This window comes from Ovis canadensis, chromosome 19 (genome assembly GCF_042477335.2).
Source record: "Ovis canadensis isolate MfBH-ARS-UI-01 breed Bighorn chromosome 19, ARS-UI_OviCan_v2, whole genome shotgun sequence".
NCBI lineage: Eukaryota > Metazoa > Chordata > Mammalia > Artiodactyla > Bovidae > Ovis > Ovis canadensis.
The window spans coordinates 58,792,833-58,818,001 of record NC_091263.1 but is presented as its reverse complement, the minus strand read 5'-3'; the positions used below and the strand labels follow the sequence as shown (position 1 = coordinate 58,818,001).

Genomic DNA, 25,169 nt, shown 5'->3' with positions numbered 1-25,169 from the left:
GAAAATCGAAAGTCTAAACTGGATGCAATTATAGAGCCAGACCAAACTCCAGTCTTTACTTTTCACAAACGGAAGGCTCCCAGAGGGATGTCATCAGGTGATGTTTGTAGCTTTGGGCACAGCCAGGAACCCTCCCTTGTTGCTTGCTCGCTGGGGAATCCCTGCTCCTCCACACAGGCCACACTTGGGCTCCCTGGACTTCTAAAGGGACGGTTGACAGGACAACTGTTAAGCAGCCACTGCCTAACAAGTCAGAACTGGCTTCCTTGCCTATTAATCTCTCCCCACGAATCAATCTCCTTAGATGTAACAGAGGCAGGTTCAAGTCAGATCCACACAAGTGGCAGGCAAATGGTACAAAAGAGGAAAGATGCGGGAAGGGGGCTGGGAGGCCGCAGACACACCAGGAATGCCTTACTTCTGTCTTGTAAAGTGAATTCAATTTTGTGACTGCAACATACCCACAGGAACATGTATTGTGACATTTTTATGGAGCGGCAGACATGACTGAGTGACTTCACTTTCACTTTTCACTTTCATGCATTGGAGAAGGAAATGGCAACCCACTCCAGTGTTCTTGCCTGGAGAATCCCAGGGACGGGGGAGCCTGGTGGGCAGCCATCTATGGGGTCGCACAGAGTCGGACACAACTGAAGCGACTTAGCAGCAGCAGCAGCAGATAAATGACTCCTCCCCAAAATGCTATGTCTGTCTATATGGATAGTCAAATGCTGTGTTTGCTTGAAGTACTTCACTGAAAAGCATCCGTGCAGGAGGTCCACCTTGGACTCGCCCTGAGGGTTAGTCACTGATGTGCTGAAGGGTGGTGGTGCTGGCTTTTCACATGATACTCAGCCCTCTTCTTTGACCTCCCTGCCACAGTGAGCAGGAACACAAGGTAGGATGCTTGTGGTGACCACAGCACAGGCTCTGCAGAAGGTCAGGCCTGATAAAAACCTGGACTGGCTCTGCCGTACCAGAACGCATCATGTCCACCCCGTGAGTCAGGCAGAAGACATAAACAAACAAAACACGAGGTAATTATAATAACAGCAGCAGCTGACAGGCACTGAGAACTTAAAACAGCATATGCTGAGCAGTTACTGTCACCACTCTCCACTGGGAGCTGGGCTTCACTGTTGCACCCATTTCATAAATAACAAAACAGGGACCTAAAAAACTATTCAGTGACTTGACTCTCACCACACAGGTGAAATCAGGATTCTGGTCTCAAGTGTGTGATCTCAAATCCCACAGCATTTTGTTAGCTGTGTAACCCTGAGCCTGAGGTTGAAGCTCTTGAGCTTTCACATTCTTACGTGCAAAACAGGAGAGATAATACCCAGCGCTCAGAGCCAAGACGAGAGCAGGGCTCTGACTCCGGTGTTGTCACTGCTCAGTTCTCAGCAGATGTCAGCCCAGGGCCCACAGCAGAGCTGGGACAACTGGCTGAAACAGATGGGAACTCCCGCCTGACGTGTCTTTGCATCTAACCCCCTTCTTCTGTCTCACCCTCCTCCTCACCCACGCATACAATGGAAACCTAGGCTAATAACTTCTCAAGACAAACAGAGCAAATGTGGGTGGTTATTTAGATTTAATACTCTTCTCTTATTAGGTACCATGTTGGTCTCAGCTCTTCTGAAGAGATATTTCTCCCTTTAAAAAAAAAAAAAGCACACACACAAACAAACTTAGAACTGAACAGTACTTCTCCCTGGTTACCGTTCCCTCTCCTCCCAGGTTATAACTGGGCTTTGCTCTCCTAATTACCCGATGAGCGTCACTGCTTCCAAAGCAACAACATATACCAGAACATTCTGAGTCAGTGTGTCCCTGTTTCACACGCTGCAGTCCACAGAACATGACGGTCATGATAATTAACAGTGACGGAGTTACATGATGTGCCAGGGACTGTTGTAAGTATTCTGCCTACATAATCTAAATCTTAGAATAACAGGAAGATGGGTTCTTCTGCTGTGCTATGCTGCTGAGTTGCTTCAGTCATGTCCGACTCTGTGTGACTCCATACCAGGCTCTCCCATCCCTGGGATTCTCCAGGCAAGAACACTGGAGTGGGTTGCCATTTCCTTCTCCAATGCATGAAAGTGAAAAGTGAAAGTGAAGTCGCTCAGTCATGTCCAACTCCTAGAGACCCCATGGACTGCAGCCTACAAGGCTCCTCCGTCCATGGGATTTTCCAGGCAAGAGTACTGGAGTGGGGTGCTATACTGTAATGTTAATACATTACAGTGGCACTACATATTACCATATTTTATACATTTACATGTATGGCCTTGCTGCTGCTGCTGCTAAGTTGCTTCAGTCATGACCGACTCTGTGCGACCCCAGAGATGGCAGCCCACCAGGCTCCCCCGTCGGTGGGATTCTCCAGGCAAGAACACTACACACATTTAAATATACAGTAATGGTAACTTCATATCATAATATGTTTTCACACAAAATTGTATATTATTATGGCATAATGGGGATATTACCATTATCCCATTTTAACAGACAGGATAAACTGAGGTCCAGAGAGGTTAAACCAGATACCAGAAGTGACATAGCTGGTAGGCGGCCAAGGTGGGATTCATACCCAGACGTGTCGGATTCCAGATTCAGGGGATGTAGCCCCTCTCAAACAGAGGGAAGCCCCACCAAAGAGGGCTTCCACGCGTTTGGAAGAATGCAGCCTGGGGGTTCCTTGTGGGAGGGTAGCGGTTTCGCAGGGCCTCACACTAAGAGGCCTCATAGACAAACAAAATGCATCAGAGCAAGTCCATCAGTCCAGGGCACTCTTGGGCAACACAATCACATCCCCAGTGGCTGGGGAAAGTGCCAGGAAACCTACCTAGAAGACGGCTATCTCCAAATGCTGCTCTCCACCCCGGCATTCCACCACCAGCCAGGCTTCCAGATCATTCACCTTGGCTGCAGCCCCTTTTAACAATCTCATCTGGCATCAGGAGTCCCCTGATAGTTTCCTTCTCTCCAGCCAAACACTACCACCCACGTGGCCTCGAAGGACAGCTTCGGGGAGTAAAAGGCACCCTCCTGAGAAGGCTCCTTTAGGAAGCCCAGGGGAACTGGCAGGCATGAAGGACAGCATCTCAGAAGCCAGTCAAAGCCAGGTGGGCACCACAGAAGGGGCAACCAGTCCTGGGTATGTTTCTTTTGTTTTACAGACAACTTCTTTGCACTGTCAGCAAAAGTCCAAGGGAGAAAATGGCACTTGGTTTCATAGGCTTCTCAGATCCAAGCTACACTGGGGGTAGTTCTCTGTAGTATATGGGGTCCTCAGGCCCCTAAGTGATCCAGATCTGTGCACGGCATGTGCACACATGGTTAGGAAGCACAGCCCACCCACGAATGTCAGGAGGGCAGTGCTAACCAGGGGTCACCCACCTCCATCTCCACCCTCCACAGAGGGATGGGGTGATGTGAGCCAGGGCTGGGCGAGCGGCAGGATAGAGACTGCAGAGACGGGAGGCGCAGATTCTTGACTGGAAGGAGGTTACAATCTTAGGAAAAACTGGAAAGAAAAGTTATAAACTCTCCACACTAGGGAGAGCTCACAGTAGATACAGAAATGCCCAAGGTAAGAGTGAAAAGTCAGGAGTCAAGGTGCATCTAGGGAAAGATCTCAGATTCAGGAGTGTGCGTGGCTGGAATCAGAATAAGGTCAGGAGTGACAGGCCTCAGGGTTAGAAACAGGATGCATTTTCCCACCACGTTAAACAAATGTGACTCTCTCCCACCACCAGAGAATGATGCCTGCATCCACAGCATCTCCCAAGCGCCTGGGAGTCTGGCTGCTGCCGCTGCCAGCTCTGTGGGGGCCGAAGTCTGGTGCTAAGACCTGGGGCTCCAAGAGTCCCTCCCTCCCTTTCTTGCTGGGGGACTTCAGCCAGGCCACCTACTTTCTACTCCCCCTGAGCCTCCATCTTCTCATCTGGAAAATGGGGATAATAATCTCTTTTTATAAAAATGAAAAATTAATGTGCTATAAAAAGGGAATAGAAATAGTTGACCTAAAAATAACAATGTATTATACAAATGTTTAGCAGAGAGTCTGACATTTAATACCTGTTCAAACTTGCTGTTATTATTATTGAGTCAACGTAACCAGTAAGGAAGATACCACTTGCCATTTTCATTGGCAAGGCTCCTGTCAGAGAGACAGTGAAATTTACAATTGAGTCTTACAAATTGTGTAATGTAAGTAAAATAGAACAAAGGCTTTAACGTGCTATGAATATTTTGTTAGGTGACAATAAGATGGTCATAAATATGAACATAACGTAACTGTGAAAAGAACCCTGACTTTCTACTGATATTTCCTGGTTTCCCACTCCCCTCTTCCTTTTCAAAGATTACCGCCTTTGCCAGCATGTTTTATGTGTTGCAAATATTTTAATATCTTAACTGTCAGTCCAGAGCATCTTGCTAACAAAACTTTCCTTGAATTTCTTTTCTTTTGTTTTACCTCTCTCTCCATGAGAAGCTGTAGAATTACTAGGAAAACAGCTATACTTTATAAGAAAATCTAAAGCCAGGTATTTCTTATTCTGGTTGGACCACCGAAGATGTGGTGATTTCTTTCACTTAAATGTCTTTTTAGTTTCTGTTTTGAGTATATAATCAAGGATGGACTGGCAGGTGCTTACCCCAGCGAAGACCCAAGTCTTCCTGGAGAAGCTCATTGGAAAGAGTTTGCAAAATGGACATCTCATCACTTTGGCTTGTCTTTCTCTTAAATATAAGTAGAAAGGCACTACTTGGTACATGTTTCTGTAGCTCACTGACTCACACTCAGCCTCATTCCAGTCACGCCATGGCTACAAGTCCAGCTTTTTACTTCCTGATAAATTATGGAAAAAAGAACTACAGAACCTCTGATTGCTCAGCTGGTTCAATCACTCAACACCAGTTACATCCTCTTTACAACAGTCCTTTTGGGAATACAGCCTGAAAGAGAGCCTTCTCTCCCTGGAGAATGAATCTGTAGCTCTTTATGTATAATAGACTCATTAATTTCTTTCCCTTTCCTTCCTGAGCACCTACTATACCCCCGCACAATGCCACATGTTAGAGACTGTGGCGAAGCAAACAGATCAGTTCCTACTTTCCTGGAGCTTGCAGAACAACCAGCCCAAAAATTGCAGGGTGGGGGGCGGGGGGGCTGCTGTGGAGAGTGCGGTGGTAGGGAGTGCCAAAGGGCCTCAATCAAGGTTTGCAGAGCTAGAAGAAAGACTCGGCCAGGTGATGAGAAAAGGGAACTGCAGGCCAGGCCCCAGGAAAAGCATGTTCAAAGTGCAGGAGGTAAAAAACTGATCTTTGAAAAGATTAATCAAACAGACAAAACTGGCAAAACTGATCAGGTTAAAAGGGGGCAGGGAGAACACTGCAAATACTATTATGGATGGAGGCACAGAACTATAGACACAACATCAAGTTAATGACAAAACACTGCTAGCAACGCCTCGACATCGTTAAATCTGAAAACTTAAAATATATCTTCCTTCAAACTATGTAACTTATCAAAAATACCTCAAGGAGAAATACAAAACCTAAAACCTCAATAACTAATAAAAAAAAATTAAAGAAAGCATCAGACCAGACAGTTATATTGATGAATTCTACAAAACTTTCAAAACAGAGCATTCCAATCTTAGCCAGGCTGTTCCACAGAAGATAAAAAAGAGTCCAGAGGTAAGGAGAGAAAACACATTTGAACAACTGGAATTAAAAGTATGACAACTGAAATTCTGTGAATAAGGAAATGGATTAAATGAAGCTATATTCATTAGCTATACTCATTCCTATCAAATGGAAGACAACACAGAATTATATGATAACGAAAAATCTTTAAAAAAGAATGAAAATTCAAGTCGCAGGAGATACCCATATGGTATGATACTATTGAGGAATGCACAAAGTAACACCCTGTTTATGGCCACGTGTTGTAGAAGTGTAAGACTAAACAGGCTATATCAACTGCAGAAGGCAGCTTCCTTCCCTCTGGGGATGGAGAGGGGAAAGTGACTGGGTGGAGCACACAGAAGGCTTCCTCTCTGCGTGGAATGTTTCCGTTATTCACATAAAAATTCTGAAGCTAACAGGGCAAAATGTTGCTGCTTATTCAATCTATATGGGGATACAGAGGTGGATATTGTAATAGCTGATATTTTGCTATATGGGTGAAAAAGTGTAGAACTGAAAATAGTAATAAACAGGAATAAATCACGGCAAAGCTATGTAACAAAATCTCAAGCATCCATTAAAATAGTGAGGTAAATCTAAATCCTCACTAGCAGAAACCTTAAAATATGGGAAATAAGACCCAAGACAACATGTAAACCCATTGAGGTTCACACACACACACACAGACACACACACACACAGAATCAGCAGTGTGTGTGCAGGGTGAGGGCCCTGGAAGAGCACACACCCAACTGTTGACAGTGGCTGATGACATAGCTGGGGTGGGGGTTAGGCGGCATAAATGCGGACACTACGGTTTACATTACGTATTTTTAAATCCTTACTATGGGAACCTATTGTGCACATAATGGAAATCATAATGATGCCTATAAAAAGGCCCCTGACAGGTGGAGGAGGCGGCAGAGAGGCATGAGAGAAGGCGGAGCAGGTGCCAAGGCGGAGCCTTAAAGGCTGGGCTTGGGGGTAACGGGGTGCTGCTGAAATTGTAAAGTGAGGAGTGACATGATGAGGACTGCCTTTAGAAAGATCCCTGTGGATAAACTGGGAGACTAGGACTGACCGTCCCCAACTCTTTGAGAGAGATAAGCTTCATCTAAATTATATCATCTGATTGATGATTGTCATTTATAACTTGATTGCTACTTCTGTCTCGGGTATTCCTTGGAAAAGGTGTACAGATTTTAATTACGTTTTGTCTACAGATTATAAGATAAAGTGAAGCATGTATCTCCTGATGCTTTTTAAGCTGACCTGTCTTTATACTTACAATGTCTTTTAATAGTAGGCTTCCCTGGTGGCTCAGATGGTAAAGAACCTGCCTGCAATGGAGGAGACATGTGTTCAATCCCTGGGTGGGGAAGATCCCCTGGAGAAGGAAATGGCAACCCACTCCAGTATTCTTGCCTGAAGAATTCCATGGACAGAGGAGCCTGGCAGGCTATACAGTCCATGGGGTCCCAAGAGTTGGACACAACTGAGCAACTCTCATTCACTCACTCAGGACTGACATATACACACTACATAAAATAGATGACTAATAAGGAATGGCTGTAGAACACGGGGGACTCTACTCAACACTCTGCATGGCCTGTAGGGCCAAAGAATCTAAGAATAAATAAACAAAATGAGTGGATATGTGTATATGTATAACTGACTCACCTTGCTGTACACCTGTAGAAACTGACACACTAAATCAACTACACTCCAGAAAAAATTCTTTTAAAAAGAAAGATCCATCAGGCTAGAGAGAGGAGAAGATAGCTGAGGGGGATCCAGGGTGAAGGCAGAGACCTACGGGGAGGCTCCTGGAAGCATACAGATCCACTGCAGCCTCTCTCGTGGGACCTCTTCAAGATTCTGAAGGCAACGAAGTCAAGTCTGTTCAGACTTCTCTCCCATTCTCCACCCATGCGCCTGTTATTTTTAGCACTCTGTTCAATAGAAATATCATGTGGGCAACATATGTAATTTAAAATTTTCTATGAGTCACATTAAAATGGTAGAAAAAAAAAGCAGGTAAGTTTAATTTTAATAATACAGTTTCTTGAGCCCAATATATCCAGAGAGTATTATCAGTTCAACATGCAATCAACAGGAGAAAATTAGAAATATCTTACATTTTTTATACCAAATCTTCAAAATCCACTGAGTATTTCACCCTTGCAGCACATCTTAACTGGCACTAGCCACGTTTCAAGCGCTCAGCAGGGACAGGCGGCATGTGTCTACCTTACTGGACAGCTCAGTTATAGAAAAACAGCACTTACAGTTTCAAAGAGCCTCAAACTTTGAAAATTCACTGCTCTATATTTCAGCAGTTAGCGACCACTCAAAACGTGTAAGCTGAGACCCACATAAAGTGGGACATTCTCCAAAGAGATATCTGTATCCATCTGAATTCAGAAACATTCAAAGGTACAAAGTATTTTTACAAAGGCTTTAGAGACATAGTCTCTAGAAAAACCAATGGAAATGATCTTTAGGTCACATGCCTACTTGAATGGAGCAACAAATGAAATTCTTTCCCAAATGGAGCATATCTCAAACAAACGTTTATGATCTGTTGCTAAATAATAAAGAATTGCTCTAACCAAACTAACTCCAAAATTAACTAAAAAGAAGAGATTGAAATGATTTTTAAACTCATGAAATTATTATATTTATAATTCCCCTTTTGCAAAACGTTTGTTCAGGTTTATTTACTCATTTATATAAAGGGATTCTCTTTTCTGTTATTGATATGTAAAGGCTCTTTATATATTCAGGATACAGGATGAAGCAGAGTGTCTAGCACATAGCTGATACTCTAGTAACCATACTGAAAATATATAAAATTTTGATCAAATAATGAATGAAAATGGATAAACAAAATGTGGTACGCATGCATAAAATGGAGTGTTATTCAACCACAAAAAGGATGACGTCCTGATACATGCTACAACATGTAACAATCTTGAAAACCTTATGCAAAGTGAAAAAAGTCAGACACAAAAGGCCACATACTGTATGATTCCATTTACATGGAATACCCAGGATAGGCAAATCCACAGAAACAGCAGACACGTGGTAGCCAGGGGCCAGGGTAAGAGAGCAAATGGACAGCGGCTATTTAATGCATGTACAGTTTCCTTTGAGGGTAATTTTTTAAAAGTTCCAGGATGAGATAATGGTGACATGTGCACAATACTGTGAATGTACTTAACGCCACTCAATTATTATAACAGTTACAACTGCTAATACTTCGTTATGTGTAGCTTACCACAATTTTTAAAAAAGTGAGGGTAGAGTAAAGCTTGTTGTTGTTCAGCTGCTAAGTCATGTCCAACTCTGCAGCCCCATGTAATATAGCACGCCAGGCTCCTCTGTTTGCAATTTTCAGGCAAAATAAAAGATACATATCTCATGGAAAAAATGCTCATGAATAATAATGCAAAGTAAAATGCTATTATATTAACTATTCCGGAAAAGGGAAATATGTAAATAAGAGCCAGGAGACCATTCTGTACAGCTTGGGAACTGACAGAAATGGCTTAGATGCGAAGTTTTACTGGTACCATGAGAAACCAGCCCTACTAGTCTGTTTCCGAGGCACATATTTACGTGAATTATTCAACAATGATAAAAATTCCCACATCCTCTGGCTTTCTGTGCTTCCTCCCACTCTCCACCCCCAACTGGGTGTCTGTGCTCAGAGATTCTGCAGCGTTACCCATTCTGTCTTCTGCTCCCAGTTCACAAGCCATTCTGCTGTGCTGCTTCTTACACTGGAGCTTCCTGCAAAGCTAGTATCTTCAGGACAATTTTTCATGAGTGCAATCTTCCAGAAGACAGACTGCTATTGACAAATTTCAGTGACTCTCAGGTGGAGCCATCAAGGGACAGTTGGGCACAGTGGTTAAGAGCGCAGATACTGGAGCCATCTCTGCTATTCACCAGCTGCGTGACACTGGGCGAGTGACCTAACCTCTCTGTTCCTACTTCTCCCTTCTGTAAAATGGAGGTTATAACACTCTTCTACACAGCGCACTCATAACACGGTGCCACTGTGTGGATTAAATGAGTAAATGTATGTAGAGCTTTTTGTGCCTGGTACGCAAAAGGTGCGCTTTAAGAGTTATCTTCCTTCTGGGTGATGAACTAGAAGGCCAGGTCTTTTGGATTTTAGTTCTGGATGAGCTGGGAAACCACAAAGGATTCTAAACAGAGAAGAAACACGGTCTAACTTAAAGGACTGATCTCAATGCTGCATGGAGATAATAGCTACAGGACAAAGGGCAGGGAGAAGGAGAGGGTGGCCCAGATTAGGGGCAACAGGGACCTGGACCAAGATGGTGGCAGTGGGGTTGGTGAGCAGTGCTAGAATTATGGACATATTTGAAGGTAAGGTAACGGGATTTGCTGGTGGGTTGACACAGGGGATGAAATAAAAAAGAAATAAAGGATGCTTTAGGAATTTTAGGCTGAGCAACTGGGAAGGTGAGGAAGACTTATCAGAGCAGCAGTTTGGGGGATGAAAATTAAGAGTGGACTATTGCATTTGAAATATGACAAGTGTTTTGGTACGGGCCTCTAAAGAGAGATGCGGAATCTGCAGCTGAATTTAAGGAACTGGAGACTGTACTCAAGAGTCATCATCCTTTAGACAGAAGAGGAGTCCTGACAAAGTGAGCGGGGGCATCCCAGAGGCCAGAGAAGAAAATGTTTAGGGGAAGGGGTGCTCTATGATGTCATTAAGTAGGGGAAGGAGAAATGCTCACTGAATTTGGCAAAGCAGAAGTCCCTGGTGACTTGATAAATCGAGGAAGTAAGCAGAGCTGGGGGGACAAGAGCTGAGAGGGATATGTCTGCAGATTTCCCAGAAACACTGTTCATGGAAAATACAAATTGACCAGGATCTTAGGTATTGGCTAGTCCACTGAGTCATTAAAATGTGAGCTCCCCTCACACTTGGTGCTCTGTGACAACCTAGAGGGGTGGGATGGGCTGGGAGGTGGGAGGGAGGTTCAAGAGGGAGGGGACATACGTATAGTTATGGCTGATTCATGTTGATGTATGGCAGAAACCAACACAATATTGTAAGGTAATTACCCCCCAATTAAAAATAAACAGATTAAAAAATAAACACTTTTGGTCCCTATGCACAAATAATTCAGTTACAAGCATTAAAAGATTTACAAAGATATGGCTGTCCTGCTGGGATCCCTGACAAGACATTTTAATGTCTCAACTAAAATGCTATAAAAACAGTGATACTGGAAACTTAAAAAAAAAAAAGAAAAAGAAAAAATGTAAGCTCCCTGAGGACAGGCACTTCTGTCTTTCTAATGCCTCATCCCCAGCCTCTGGTACATGGAAGATGCTCAAAAAATATTTGTAAGACTTCTTTGAACTTTCTTGACATCTCTGGCCAAACAGTACAGGTCAACAGGAACTTCCTATTCCTAACAGGATGGTATGGAAGACAGTGAGAAAACACATACACAAATATCCCAAGATGGAATGTTTCACAGTCTCCTCCTTTGACTGAAGAAACTAGACTTAATACTTCTTGGCATTTACTCAGCACAAAAATAACATTTCCTGGTTACCCCTTGTTGGCATCCTGACCCCCATCATCATTGCATGGATGACTTCTCATTGGCAGTGGTAAGTTTCAAATAGTCAAGCTAATTATGAGCTAGTCTAGTTAGCAGAAATTACAGGATATTTTTGAAGGGATGCTTTGTAACAAAGGTCTTTTGGAAATCCAACTGAAGAAAATTGTTTTTTCATATGCTCCGAGTACTGACCTGCAAATGCTGTTTCTAAAGCATTTGGGGGTTGCTTTTAAAAGCACGGGGATGGTTCTCCCTCTTCCCGCCTGCGACCATCTGAATGATGGCACACTGTCAACGGGAAAGGCTTCATTACCTCCTAAGGCAATCCACATCCTGCCTCTCCAGGTCACAGCCCGGCAGAGAGCAGCTTCACGTCCCTCCGGAAAGGATAATTAGCTTTCTACCCTTTAATCAAGGAGCAGCAGATTGTTGTTTTTCTAAAGTTTTGCCTGGGGAGAGCCTGTTCTTTCCCGAGCGTGTGTTTTTCTAACCAGGACTCCTTGTACGCGCCTTACCTTCCTATGAGCCAACACTGAGAGCACCGACCCCCACCCCTCATCTGAAATGAGAAACTGGAGCTCTCCACTGATGAGTCAATGGCCCGCAACTCCAGGGATGTGGAATCAGGTCTCGGTCACCCCAGTTTATTAACACCACTGACCTCTGCCTTATGAACCAGGAGAATACTCAACTTCTCTGTCATGAAAATGACATTTTTAAAGGTTTATTTATTTATTTTTAACACTTACTATGTGCCACTGTTCTCAGTACTTAATAAATATTAACTCATTTAATCCTCAAAACGATTTTACAAGTAGGCACTGCTATTATTCTCACTTCATAGATGAGGAAAACGAAGCTCAGAGAGGTTAAGTGACTTGTCCAAAATCACACAACTAGGAGGTGCAGAGCTAGGATTCAAACCCATGCAGCCTGGCTCCAGGAAACCTGAACAGAGAAACAGATGTTAAAACCACTGCAGAATCAGTGACAACAGAGGAAAGGAGATGGGAACTAAATCCTTGCTACGTACCAGACCCAGAGCCAGGGTTACAGGGTTGGTTCCTCTTTATGTGAAACGCAATTGATCTTAAATAATAGTAATAAATAATCAGAGATTAGTCTTATCAGTTTTTCTACATCTGCAACTAAAAATCCATTCATATTGGTAAACTTCACTGTGTGCACATTATGCTTTGATTAAAAAAAATAGTTGCAGCTTGAAAAAGTTAGTGGCTGGACTTCCCTGGTGGTACAGTGGATAAGAATCCGCCTACCAGTGCCGCGGACCGGGGTTCAATCCCTGGACTGGTTAAGATCCCACGGGGCACAGAGCAACTGAGCCCATGCACCGCAACTACTGAGCCCAAGCTCTAGGGCCCGCAGGCTGTAACTACTGAGGCCCGAGAGTCCTAGAGCCTTGTGATCCGCAGCAAGAGAAGGCACCGCACTGCAGCTAGAGAGCAGCCCCTACTCACGGCAACTAGAGAAAGCCCAGGCACAGAAAAAAGCCACGTGCAGCCAATAAATAAATAATATCTAAGCATCAATCCCTCCTCTCTTTAGGACGGTGAGAGAAAATGAAAAAGCAAATGGAGTACAATGTTAACATTCTAAAAAAAAAAAAAGAAGTTAATGGCTGAGTTTTCTTAATGTTTTAAATGGATTTGGATCAAAATAATCCTTAGAAGACATGTTTAAAAAAATCACCTTGAACTATCCAATTTTTGTCTTAAGAAAATTAAGAAAAGCCTTTAGAATTGTTCCACTTAGCTATATACAAATCAGAAACAAAAAGGAGGGGGATAAATTCATGTTTTTCAAATCTTGGAAAGCTCTAACTCAAAAATTAATCTACAGACACCATAGTTTTCCAGTTCCTCTCTGACAGAGGCTCCACAAGGGCTTTTTGCCTAGAGAAGAGCAAAAGAAAGTCCTCACAGTTTTTTTTTTGTTTTTTTTTTTAGTAATATATTGATCAGATGCTAATAAATCAGTATGTAGGTGGCCCAATTTTCCAAATTGAAAATCACAACCTTTAAAATTAGTCTTCAGAATTGAGCATCTCTAACAAATGTTCTGTTGATTCCAACTCCAAAAACACCCCAAAATTCTTAAATTAGCCAGCATCACTTAAAGCAGTTTATTGACTCTCTAATATAGGACCTACCACAGTCTCCAAGGTAATTAGAAGCTCCATAAATGCTGTTTCTGGCAGTGACTGGGGCCACACATTAAAACATGTTTATTCCCAAACTGTCAGTGAAATATGGCAGTGGGATGGGACCACATCAGACCTGTTACAGCTTATGTGCAGAAAAGGGAAAGGTGATGCTAAGGGCACCGTTCAAACTGAGATAATTTCACCACTATGACAAACAGCAAGCCGCCCCCAAAATTCTGAGTAAGAGAATTACTCAGAGAAAGGGAATTCTGAGTAAAAGTGGGAACTATTATTACTAATAATAATAAGAATAGTAATACTGCTGCTGTGCCTTTTCTGTGGCTTAATTCATTTCATTTTCATGGGGGCTCATAACAGAAATAAGGGCTATAACAGAAGAGAAGGCTGAGGCACTAAGAAGTTAGACTTGGAAATGACCCAGAGTTAGAGGTCAGGGCCAGACAGCCTGATTCCAGGATGCCTGCTCTCAGCCAGAGTCCCGCCAAACTGCCTAAGAATTTTCCGGCCACCTAATCCACAAAAGCCATAAACTGGGAGAGAAAAAATAACCATGTTGATCAGTTATGTGCTATTTATCAATTATTTCTATCAAAGATGGTCCAGCCCATTCTCTTGGGCACTTCATCTTCCAGCTCACCAGCTGGTCTCCAGTGGGAACAGGGCCAGCACTTGCATCAGCGTTGCCATAGCTGCTGCCATGACAACCACATCCTGCCACCCAGGCACAGGTGCTCTCTTTGCTCCGGAGCCCTGATTCAGGGATGCAGCTCCTGAGTTCATCTTTTTACCTGCTTCCAACTTGCTCAAGACTTTACCAAAATGATAACCTCCTGGGGGTTTCTCAGGTCCCCGATGCTTCTGGACCAGACTAATATGTATCAAGGTGGACAGGGAGGTGGGATTCGTGAGGCTATCCAGAGCTGCAGAGCAGGTGGCTAACCTCCGGAGAGGCCTCCATGCCTGGCAGGCATAGGTATGAGTTCTGGCTCTCTGGCCCTTGCTTTCTAGGGATCCTCAGCAAATGATGGGGTCTCTAGGAACCCATCTTATGTGTGAAAACCAGGGATAATATTAGATTTTACGCTGCATAGCGTTTCTGTGTGGTCTAAGCAGACTGGAGCATATAAAGGCCATACAGGGGAGATGCTGGCTGTTACCGATGACTACTGTCAACTACTGTCACCATGCACTGGCCCGGTGCTGATGCTGAGAGAGGTCAGGAGCCCTCATCCTCTTGCTGCCGCCTTGACAGATCAGCAGCCTGACATTCAAAGCAGAAAGCGCTCCTCTGGGCAGCTCATGGGCACTGACCCCAGGGCTGGACAGGCCCACAGACTGCACACACCCAGCTGAGCACAGGGAGACGTGAGAGCAGTCAGTGGGGACCCCGAATTCAGTATGCTCCCCTCCACTAGCCTGCGTGGCTTCTAGAAAAAATCAATTTATCAAAATAAATCTGCTACTTTTATTCAACAGAAAAGCTACTCAGCGAAAGACTTGTTTAAGATGCAAAAGCCATGTGTGAACCTTTGGAAATCTTTCAGGTGAAAGGAGGGCATTCAGAAATTTTTAGAAAATTACAAGAAACATAAGGTTCACACTGTCATCTGTGGTCATTTCTGGGGTTAAGATTGATCCCGGGAACCTGCACTTGCAATGCTACACATTCCTACACTATCTGAACTTTTAGGATATGCATAAGTGAATTCTGTAATCAGAAAATAGCTTTTTAAATAAAAGGACACTAAAATGTTTTGCCATAACATAGACAGTTCACCAAAGAAGAAATCCACACAGCCAATGAACAACAAAAAAATGTTTATTCTCCTTCAGTTCAGTGGTTCAGTCATGTCCGACTCTTTGCGACCCCATGAATCGCAGCACGCCAGGCATCCCTGTCCATCACCAACTCTCAGAGTTCACTCAGACTCAGGTCCATCGAGTCGGTAATGCCATCCAGCCATCTCATCCTCTGTCGTCCCCTTCTCCTCTTCCCTCCAATCCCTCCCAGCATCAGGGTATTTTCCAGTGAGTCAACTCTTCGCATGAGGTGGCCAAAGTATCAGAGTTTCAGCCTCAGCCTCAGCATCAGTCCTTCCAATGAACATTCAGGACTAATCTCCTTTAGGATGGACTGGCTGGATCTCCTTGCAGTCCAAGGGACTCTCAAGAGTCTTCTCCAACATCACAGTTCAAAAGCATCAATTCTCCGGTGCTCAGTTTTCTTCACAGTCCAACTCTCACATCCATACATGACTACTGGAAAAACCATAGCCTTGACTGATGGACCTTTGGTGGCAAAGTAATATCTCTGCTTTTTAATATGCTATCTAGGTTGGTCAAAACTTTCCTTCCAAGGAGTACATGTCTTTTAATTTCACAGCTGCAATCACCATCTGCAGTGACTTTAGAGCCCCAAAAAATAAAGTCTGACACTGTTTCCCCATCTCTTTCCCATGAAGTGATGGGACCAAACGTCATGATCTTAGTTTTCTGAATGTTGAGCTTTAAGCCAATTTTTTCACTCTCCTCTTTCACTTTCATCAAGAGGCTTTTTAGCTCCTCTTCACTTTCTGCCATAAGGGTGGTGTCATCTGCATATCTGAGGTGATTGATATTTCTCTCGGCAATCTTGATTCCAGCTTGTGTTTCTTCCAGCCCAGCGTTTCTCATGATGTACTCTGCATAGAAGTTAAATAAGCAGGGTGACAATATGCAGCCTTGACGTACTCCTTTTCCTATTTGGAACCAGTCTGTTGTTCCATGTCCAGTTCTAACTGTTGCTTCCTGACCTGCATATAGGTTTCTCAAGAGGCAGGTCAGGTGGTCTGGTATTCCCATTTCTTTCAGAATTTTCCACACTTTATTGTGATCCACACAGTCAAAGGCTTTGGCATAGTCAATAAAGCAGAAATAGATGTTTTTCTGGAACTCTCTTGCTTTTTTGATAATCCAGCGGATGTTACCCTCCTTAGTAACTATCAAAATGGAAATCTAAATAAAGAGCACGTTTGCCTTTCAAATTGGCAAATCTGACATGGTCATATCCAGTGTGGGCAAGAATGCAGAGAAGCAGGCATTTTGCTTCACAATGATGAATGAATAAATTGGTATAATGTTTCCACAGGATACTTTGGCAGCATTTTCCAAGAACCTTACAATGACCCAGAACTCCATGCTTACAATAATTAATTAGACCAAAAAAGAAAAAAAAAACCCACAAACTTGGGCTCAACAACCATAATATAGCTTCTGCTGTTGTTCTGGAGGAAGAAACAGCACAGCTCACATAGCTGACAAAAGGGACTGGCTGCTGAGAAGGCGTCTTGCAAAGTTCCACAGCTTCAGTGTGTAAAATAAAGGCCACAAGACTCACTTATTCCACATGGTGAAAATATAAAATTTCTGCATTGGGTGCTTTGAATCACATGCTTTGATCCCAGACGCACTTGGTTTTGCATCTAAGGAGACTGAGAACCAGGCTTATTAGACAGTTTGCCCCAAAGTGGGCTGGGACAGGTTCACAGTGTCTTCACTTCCCCAAGGGCAGAACTCTCACCTTCAAGGCCCAGCACAGCCTCTGTGGTGGGGCCAAGCTGTGCCCTAGTCCACAGCAGGCCCACGCTGGGGGTGGGGACACTTCTTTAAATTTCTCTTCCCCCTAAGAAGCCAGGAACTCGCCGCCCTGCCCAGCTACCAGGAGACAAGAACAAAGCTGGGGTCTGTGAATAAAGCCCTCTCACTAATAATTAAACAACCACCTTCTGAGAAGGTCTCACCCCGCCAGGTCTCCAGGCGATTCTTATCATCAATCCCTTCTTAGCCTGCAGCCACCCTGAGGCTCCCAGACATTAGCCTCTCTGTCTTACATCACCCAGCTCATGAGGATGTGAACTCCACTCAGCCACATTCTCACCCCTTTCTAGCAGTTTCCTCACTATAAAATTGGTAGAAAAATAGCAACCACTTCAGAGGGTTTTTTGTGAAGAGTAAATGAATCAATCTACAGAAAATGCCTGGAATGTTTCCTGACCTATGGGAAGCGCTCTGAACAGCTCTTATTATTTCATGGAGACTGTATAGAGTAGTGGTTAAGAACAAGAACTCTAGAGCCAGCTGCCTGGGTTTCAAATCCCTTATCTACCACTCACTGACTCTGTGCCTTTAGGCAAGTTACTTAACTCTCTGTTTGTTCATCAGTTGGAATGATAATAATAGAGCCCTCCTGAGTTGACATGAATGTACTCAGGGGAGAGGAACAGCGTCTGTCATGTGCTGTATTGCCCTGCCTGTGGCATACAATACACGTTAGGTGTTCTGAACTTGACACCATGCTAGTCCACCACCACCTCCAACAGAAGTCATTAATCAGGCGATGAGAGCCTAACATTCGATCGCCTATTTAATGCTGACAACACAAGATTATTTTTCAGATTTATACGTGGGGAATCAGAGGCACAGAGAGCTCAAGTAACTTGCCCCAGATCACACAGCCAGGAAGCATCGATGATGCCAGGCTTCAAACCACATCAGTCAGAATGTAGCACTCTTGCCCCCGGCACTGCTCAGCCTGACCTTCACATAATCCAGGCCACCTCCTTGCAAAGCTGTATGCCTGCTAGCACTTCCTATGGAGGGTGATATGCCTGCTAGCACTTCCTATGGAGGGTAATGCATTGCTTCTGAGCTTTGAGATGATTCACTATCAAGCCCCCTACTGTGTCACACGAACACTGGCCCCAGGGATGCCTGATGAACAGACGGGTAAGTCACACTAGCACAGTCACCAAAGAGCACGGCCAACATCATCAGCATCCCTCCCTATCCTCCTGGTGCGGGTCCAGCTCTGGAGACGAGACATTAGCATTAGAGCAAACCTCTGGACCGAGACATGTAATTGGTGTCTTGGAAACGCATGCTGACATCCACACAGCTGGTTTTCCCCACAGCTGTTGATGGTCATGTGTTATTTAATCTATGGCCTGCTCACAAGTTCACACTGGAGGGTGAAGCCAGGGTAAATCTTCCTTAATGTGCCATTCCAGCCTTTGGAGCATGAGATTTGTGGCAGCGAGTTCACTTCCCATCACCAGACTAAAACGCTGACAAAGCTTCCCTACAGACCAGATGGCCAGAGCTACAGGTAGGGGCCACCAAGAAACACCGTCTCTGGGGCTGTTCTGTGCTTCTCACAGCTTCCTTAGCAATTTACCAGAACTAGCTGTTGGAGAGAAAAAACAAAACAAAACAAAACAAAACCTACCCATGTGTTACACCAGGACTCATAAGCCTGTACGGTTTCAAACCTGGTCATTTTAATTGTCTATTTAATTGTTTTCAGATAATGTGCCTAAAACTCAAATAGGTAAGAGCTGGAAGGATCCTCAGAGAACCAGCTAATCTACCACCCTCATTTAGAGACTGGAAAACTTAGAGTTGGCTCAAGAAGGAAATGGCAAACCCACTCCGGTGTTCTTGCCTGGGAAATCCTATGGATAGGGAGCCTGGCAGGCTACAGCCCATAGGGTTGCAAAGACTCAGCTGTGACTTAGTGACTAAACAACAACAACAAGATCACGTGGTCTGTGGAAAGACGCCCCTCTGAAAACGTCCTTCTGCCTCCAACAGTGGCTGGGGTGTTCCAAAAACCACCTAACTTCCAGTGTCAGAGAATCCTGCGCTTGCAGCCCAGCCCTCCTTGGCGGGCTCAGCAAGCCAGGTCAGATTCAGTGACTCCTTCTCAGCCTGACTGTCCCAGTCCAACCACAGTCAAGCTGCTCACACCTTAACTTACGGCCCTCAGTTAAGCCTACATGCCACGTCTTGAGCACCCACTGAGCTGCCTTTTCCATAGGAAGACTCCCAATTTGGTGTTTAAATTCAGTCCCCATGATGCAGGTAGTCTTCCGTGATGTGGAACAGTCACAAGAGACTGGGCCACCACTGTGGCACTGAATACTCTACTCTGCCCATAGACCCCACCATCTGGCATCTTCCTCTGTTTATTTCTTCTCTGCTCCATTGTATAATCACAACTGTCTCTGGGCAGGGAGTTGTGTTTTCCTAGAACCCAACCCATCCTGATTGGAAAAGACCCTGATGCTGGGAAAGATTAAAGGCAGGAGGAGAAGAGGGTGGCAGAGGATAAGCTGGTTGGATAGCATCAGCAATTCAATGGACATGAACTTGGGTAAACTCTGGGAGATGGTGAGGATCAAGAAGGCCCGGTGTGCTGCAGTCCATGGGGTCACAAAGAGTCAGACGTGACTGAGTGACTCAACAACAGCAGCAACTCATCCTCACAGAGGAGGTCCTCAACCCAAGACGGGCAGACAGCAAGTAAGTAGACTCACTCAGGACAGGTAGGTGAGCATGTTACAAGTATAGAGAGAGGGGATGGGCCCCTTAACTAAAACTTTTTAATTTGTCAATGTCATGAACAAATACTTATATTAAATTAAAAAGTGTGGTATAAAGTTACATCTTTGAATAAACTCATATATTTTTAAAAAATAAGGAAAACAATATAACACTGATTGTGGTAGAATTTTTTTATCCCTTTGTGTACTTTCCATTAGTTCAACTACCAGCATTGAACTACAATCAAATGAATATTCTCACCCTTGTTGTTCAGTCGCTAACTTGTGTCTGACTCTTTGCAAACCCATGGACTGCAGCACACCAGGCTTCCCTGTCCATCACCAATTCCCGGAGTTTACTCAAACTCATGTCCTTCGAGTCGGGGATGCCATCCAACCACCTTATCCTCTGACATCCCCTTTTCCTCCCACCTTCAATCTTTCCCAGCATCAGGGTCTTTTCCAATGAGTCAGTTCTTTGCATCAGGTGGCCAAAGTACTGGAGCTTCAGCTTCAGCATCAGTCCTTCCAATGAATATCCAGGACTGATTTCCTTAAAGATTGACTGCTCTGATCTCTTTGCAATCCAAGGGACTCTCAAGAGTCTTCTCCAACACCACAGTTCAAAAGCATCAGTTCTTCAGTGCTCAGCTTTCTTTATGGTCCAACTCTCACACGCATACATGACCACTGGAAAAACCATAGCTTTGACTACACAGACCTTTGTCAGCAAAGTAATGTCTCTGCTTTTTAATATGCTGTCTAGGTTGGTCATAGCTTTTCTTCCAAGGAGCAAATGTCTTTTAATTTCATGGCTGCAGTCACCATCGGCAGTCCTCTATTTCCCAGAGTTTTCTCAAACTCATGCCCACTGAGTTGGATTAGAAGGATTCTTGCTGTAGACTTTCATAGATTCTGAAACTCGAAGGGCCCATGGAGGTAAGGATAATATTTTGGATTAGTTTGGCTCTCAGAGCAGAATGGAAGGGGGAGGAAAAGAAAACACAGAGGTGAGCCTGGCCTTCCACAGTGGAAAGAGATCCTTCAAGACTCCTCAGTGGCGCCAGGATGACCAGCTCACCGCCTGACCCTGATACACACCTGCAATCAGCAGCAGCAACATCAGTTCTCCTTCCGGATCCTGGAAATCCAGAATGTTAGGGGAAAGTGGATTTCTTTTGGAGCAAAGGACGGTAATTTGTTCAACACTGGCCTGTGAATGCTTCCCAAGAAAAACAAGGAAATCTTCTGACACAAACACATGAATTTAAATTAAAATAGATGTGCAATCCTGAAAAGCACCGCTGCTGCTCTGGTACCATCGCTGTGGGGAGGCTAGAACAGCACAGGCAGCCCCAGACGACAGTCCTCTGATGATACGATGTGTGCTGCTCCCAGGAGCCCCGGATGCTCTCTACCCCCTTGGCTGGTCTCCGGGCATGTTGTAGTGACATACAGGGTGGGCAGCAAGAGCTCAGGGCCAGTGACTTTGTAGAGATGGACAAGACCACCAGGTTTCTGAGAGGAGGAGTGATGACATAGCAGAGAGCAGTTGCCTGCCTCCTGCCTCCTCCACCCGCGTTCATCCCACAAACCTTTCCCAAGTGCTCCCAGGTTACCAGGCGCTGGGGAGACTGAACCCTGCAAACCTGGAAACTGCAAGCAAGCTGGTGAGAGAGGTGAAGAAACGTTAAGAAACAACAAAGTGAGTGACCAAGATATCCACAGATCTGGGTCAGTAAGTGGGAAACAAAAGCAAAGGATGGAAAGTTATTTCTGGCTTCCTGAGGCTGTTCAGGACAACATCGGCTATTAAGGACTGTGCAGTTACGCCCACCCTCGGGTTTCGCCAGACGCAACTTATTAGCAGATTGTATTTGAGCACTGGAGTCTATGAGAGAGGCATGAATCACCAGCACAGTGGATTAACTGTAAAAGAAACACACACAAACTGGAGGCATCCCTGCCACCCTGAGACCCAGCAGCAAGGCAGGAAGTGCAGGGCGTGGACCAGGCCTGGTCTTGGGAGACGGACAGATTTGGGACTAGTCCTGCTTCAACCTACAAAAGCTTCCCAGGGCCCTCAGAGTGAATCCTCCTTTGCTTAAAGAGCCCTGCCACCCTCAGTCAGCCCCCACTGGCCACAGCTCATCCTCGCCCCTCCCCGTCTTATCCTCTCTGCTCCAAGCTTCACAGTGGGGATGCTGGGCCCTCACCTCCCACCGACCCCCACAAGCCTGGACTTTCCCTGACCCTGGTCTGGCCCCACACCCTGACCCTCCCTTCCATACCACCCTTTCTTAGACTTACTTATTCCCCATCTGTTTCTCAGAATTCTATACTGTGAGCTGTGTGTGGGTGGAAACCATCCCATCCTCCTGAGGACCTGATCCTCAGCTCCTAGAGCAGCACCCGGGGCCTGGAGGGGCCAAGGTGAATAGATGGAAAAAAAGAGAAAGAGATCTTTGCTGCATTTCTCAGGAGCCTGAGCCTCAGTTTCCACACCTGTAAATGGGGATCAGACCCCACACTGTAGGGCGATGACAGCGTGTTCTGTCTTCCTGCTCTGCAGCCTGTCTTTCATTTTATTTCACTGCCTCATTTTAAAAAATACACTTTTACATACAAAGTCACTCTTTGACGTGCAGATGTGAGTTCTAAAAACATTCGCAGGTGTATGCCCACCCCCACATAGACACAGAGCTGCTCCATCACCCCCAGAGTCCTTCATGCAGCCCCTTTGTGATCTAACCCTCCTCCCCACCCCAGTTCCTGGCAACCATTGATCTGCCTTCTGTTCCAATAATTTTGCCTTTTCCGAAACATCACGTAAGTGGGATCACACGGCACGGCACCTTTTACGCCTGGCTCCCTTCCCTCTGCCCAGAGCGCCGAGAGTCACCTGAGGTGCTGCGTACAGCGGCGGTTCCTTCCTTTTTATTGTCTTCTCCCCAAAGGAAATCTCTTCACTCAACCGAAAACAATAATGGCCCTGCGCCTTCTACATCCTTTGGCAATATAGCCACCAGTGTTCTAGAACCATTACAGCCTGGGAGGTAACAGTGAATCGGGACCCAAGATCACCCTTCCTGGCTGTGTCTGTAACCCAGATTCTGAGCTCTGTGCACATCCCCCCACAGCCTCTTTCTGGGGTCGCTCATCTGCAAAATGGCCAACAATACCCAGACTTCCTCAAAGAAGATGCCCAGCTCAGGCTGCTGGCTCAGAGAGCATAGTACCACCAGGGGCAGGATTGGCTGTCAGGAGATGGCTGACAACCTGGGGTGCTATTTCAGGGCAGCAGTTGCGGGGTGGGGGCAGCTGGCTGTCCAACCTCTTGGGAAGAGTGAACAGGTGAGAAAGAAGTGGAGGCTGAAGAGAGGATGAACACTCCTGAGAACACTGGTAGGAAAATGAAAGAGAAAAATAGGGTGGTGGCAGCTGTCACAGTATTAGTAATGATCATCACAGTGGCCCAGGGACCACGAATGCTTACACTTGGGTGACGTGATGTTTACAAAAATCCTCTCATATAATCTGCACAAGGTGATGGGCAGGTTCTGGTAACATTTCATCTCACGGTTGAGGAGCCTGGGGCACAGGGAGCATGCACAGTGTGCCAGCAGGTGGGGAGGCTGAGCTCGGACTCCGGTTCTCACCCTCCTAGCCTCGCCTTTGTCTCAACTAGAGCTGAGCTGAGCTGCTGGTGATGTGAAGGCTGGGCAGGAGCCAGGGAAGGAAGTGTGTGGCACAGGATGGAGGCAGGAGGGAGGGAGCCACTGGAAAGGGAACCGGAAGAGGAGAGGACCCCAGGGTGCAGGGGGATAACGCCCCAGGGCATGCTTGTACCTCCAGGCTGCTGCACCAGAGGTTTGTTTTGTTCTTGCAGCAGCAGAACCTGTGTGTCAAACCTGGTTATATTCAAAACCCAAGACATAATACACCTGGTAAAAGCAGAGCTGCTCTACTTGAAGGGACTGAGGAGGAGGAGAAGGAGGAGGAACTAGACCCACCAACCTCCCCCACTCCTACACCTCCATCGTGGTGGACTCAGGACTCCTGAGGGCTCCACTCTCGGACGCACGCTCCCTGAGGGCTGGCTCTCTCTCCTTCCTCCCTTTTTCTTTCAAATACTCAAATAACAGCACATTCAAAACTAACATTAGCCAGAGCTGCACTGTAGCATCTTGTGTCTGCACCGTATTGGGATCCAACTGGGACTCAAGAAAAGAATAAGTATGGACAACACCTGGGCAGGGTCCAATCTGGATCCTCCCTCACCAGCGAAGTGCCTCTCAGCAAGCGTCCGACCGTCACCAAGCCTCAGAAGCCCCAGCAGTTCCACCACCTCTTGGGATTTTAAGAGAGATGAACAAGTGGACATGTGTAAGAGCTCTTAGAACAGCGCTGGTTAGAGTGCAATAAGGGTTACCTATTAATTACATCAATAGGATTAAAAGTGTGATGGGGGGAAAAATCCAGTGGAAGGAATTACAATGTCCCCATGGAAAGTACAACGTTCTGCATGACCCAAAGCTGTTCCCTCCTAGGACTGGCCTGTGAGTGCTCTGGGTTTTGTAACCATCTCTATCAGTTCTGTACCACTGGGAGGAAGGGCCTGGACAATGGAGGTGCGAAAGTCATGAGACTGGCAAGGAACGCTCACCTGGAGCCAAGTATTTATTAATTGCTGTTAATGCACCATTCTGTGCCTGGAGAATCCCATGGACAGAGGAGTCTGGACAGCTTCGGTCCACGGGCCGCAGAGAGCCAGACATGACTGAAGAGACCAACGCACGCCCACTCTGCGCCCTCTGCCCCATTTCTGTCTGAATCTGTGCTCTAAGAAGCTGGGAAAAAACATCTTCCTCTTAAGAGGCTTCAAATACTCAGACAACAGTAGACAGATTTTAAAATAACAGGACAGATGTTGCAGCTCTTAATGAGGAAAGTTCCCTCCATGAGAATGTAGAGTTGTATTAGAAAGGGCTGGAAGTGAATCTTTTCCAGGACTGACTTTTCCATGAGAGAACAAGACGACTGCCTCCACCAAAAGAAAGTCAGCACAGTATGTGGGTGAAGAGTGCCCTCTGCTGGCCAGCAATGAGAAAACCTCAGGGGTTGCGCAGGGATTGGGGTGGGTGAGGGTGGACGGGGCGAGTCTCAAATACCCTATGTAGCTCTTTTTTTTTTTTCTTTTGTCTTCTTTCCTTTCCTGTCTTTTTAATTAATCTGAATTGCAAACAAAAATGCTTCCTTTCCTAAAAGGAGAAGAACAGAGAGAAAGGACAAGGTCAAAGA

General features: G+C 45.4%; 1 protein-coding gene across 3 annotated transcripts in view; it reads right to left on the bottom strand.

Moving 5' to 3' along the window:
• The window catches only part of ARHGEF3 (Rho guanine nucleotide exchange factor 3), a 311,112-nt gene that overhangs the window by 207,638 nt on the left and 78,305 nt on the right, over positions 1-25,169 (bottom strand). The window lies entirely within an intron of this gene.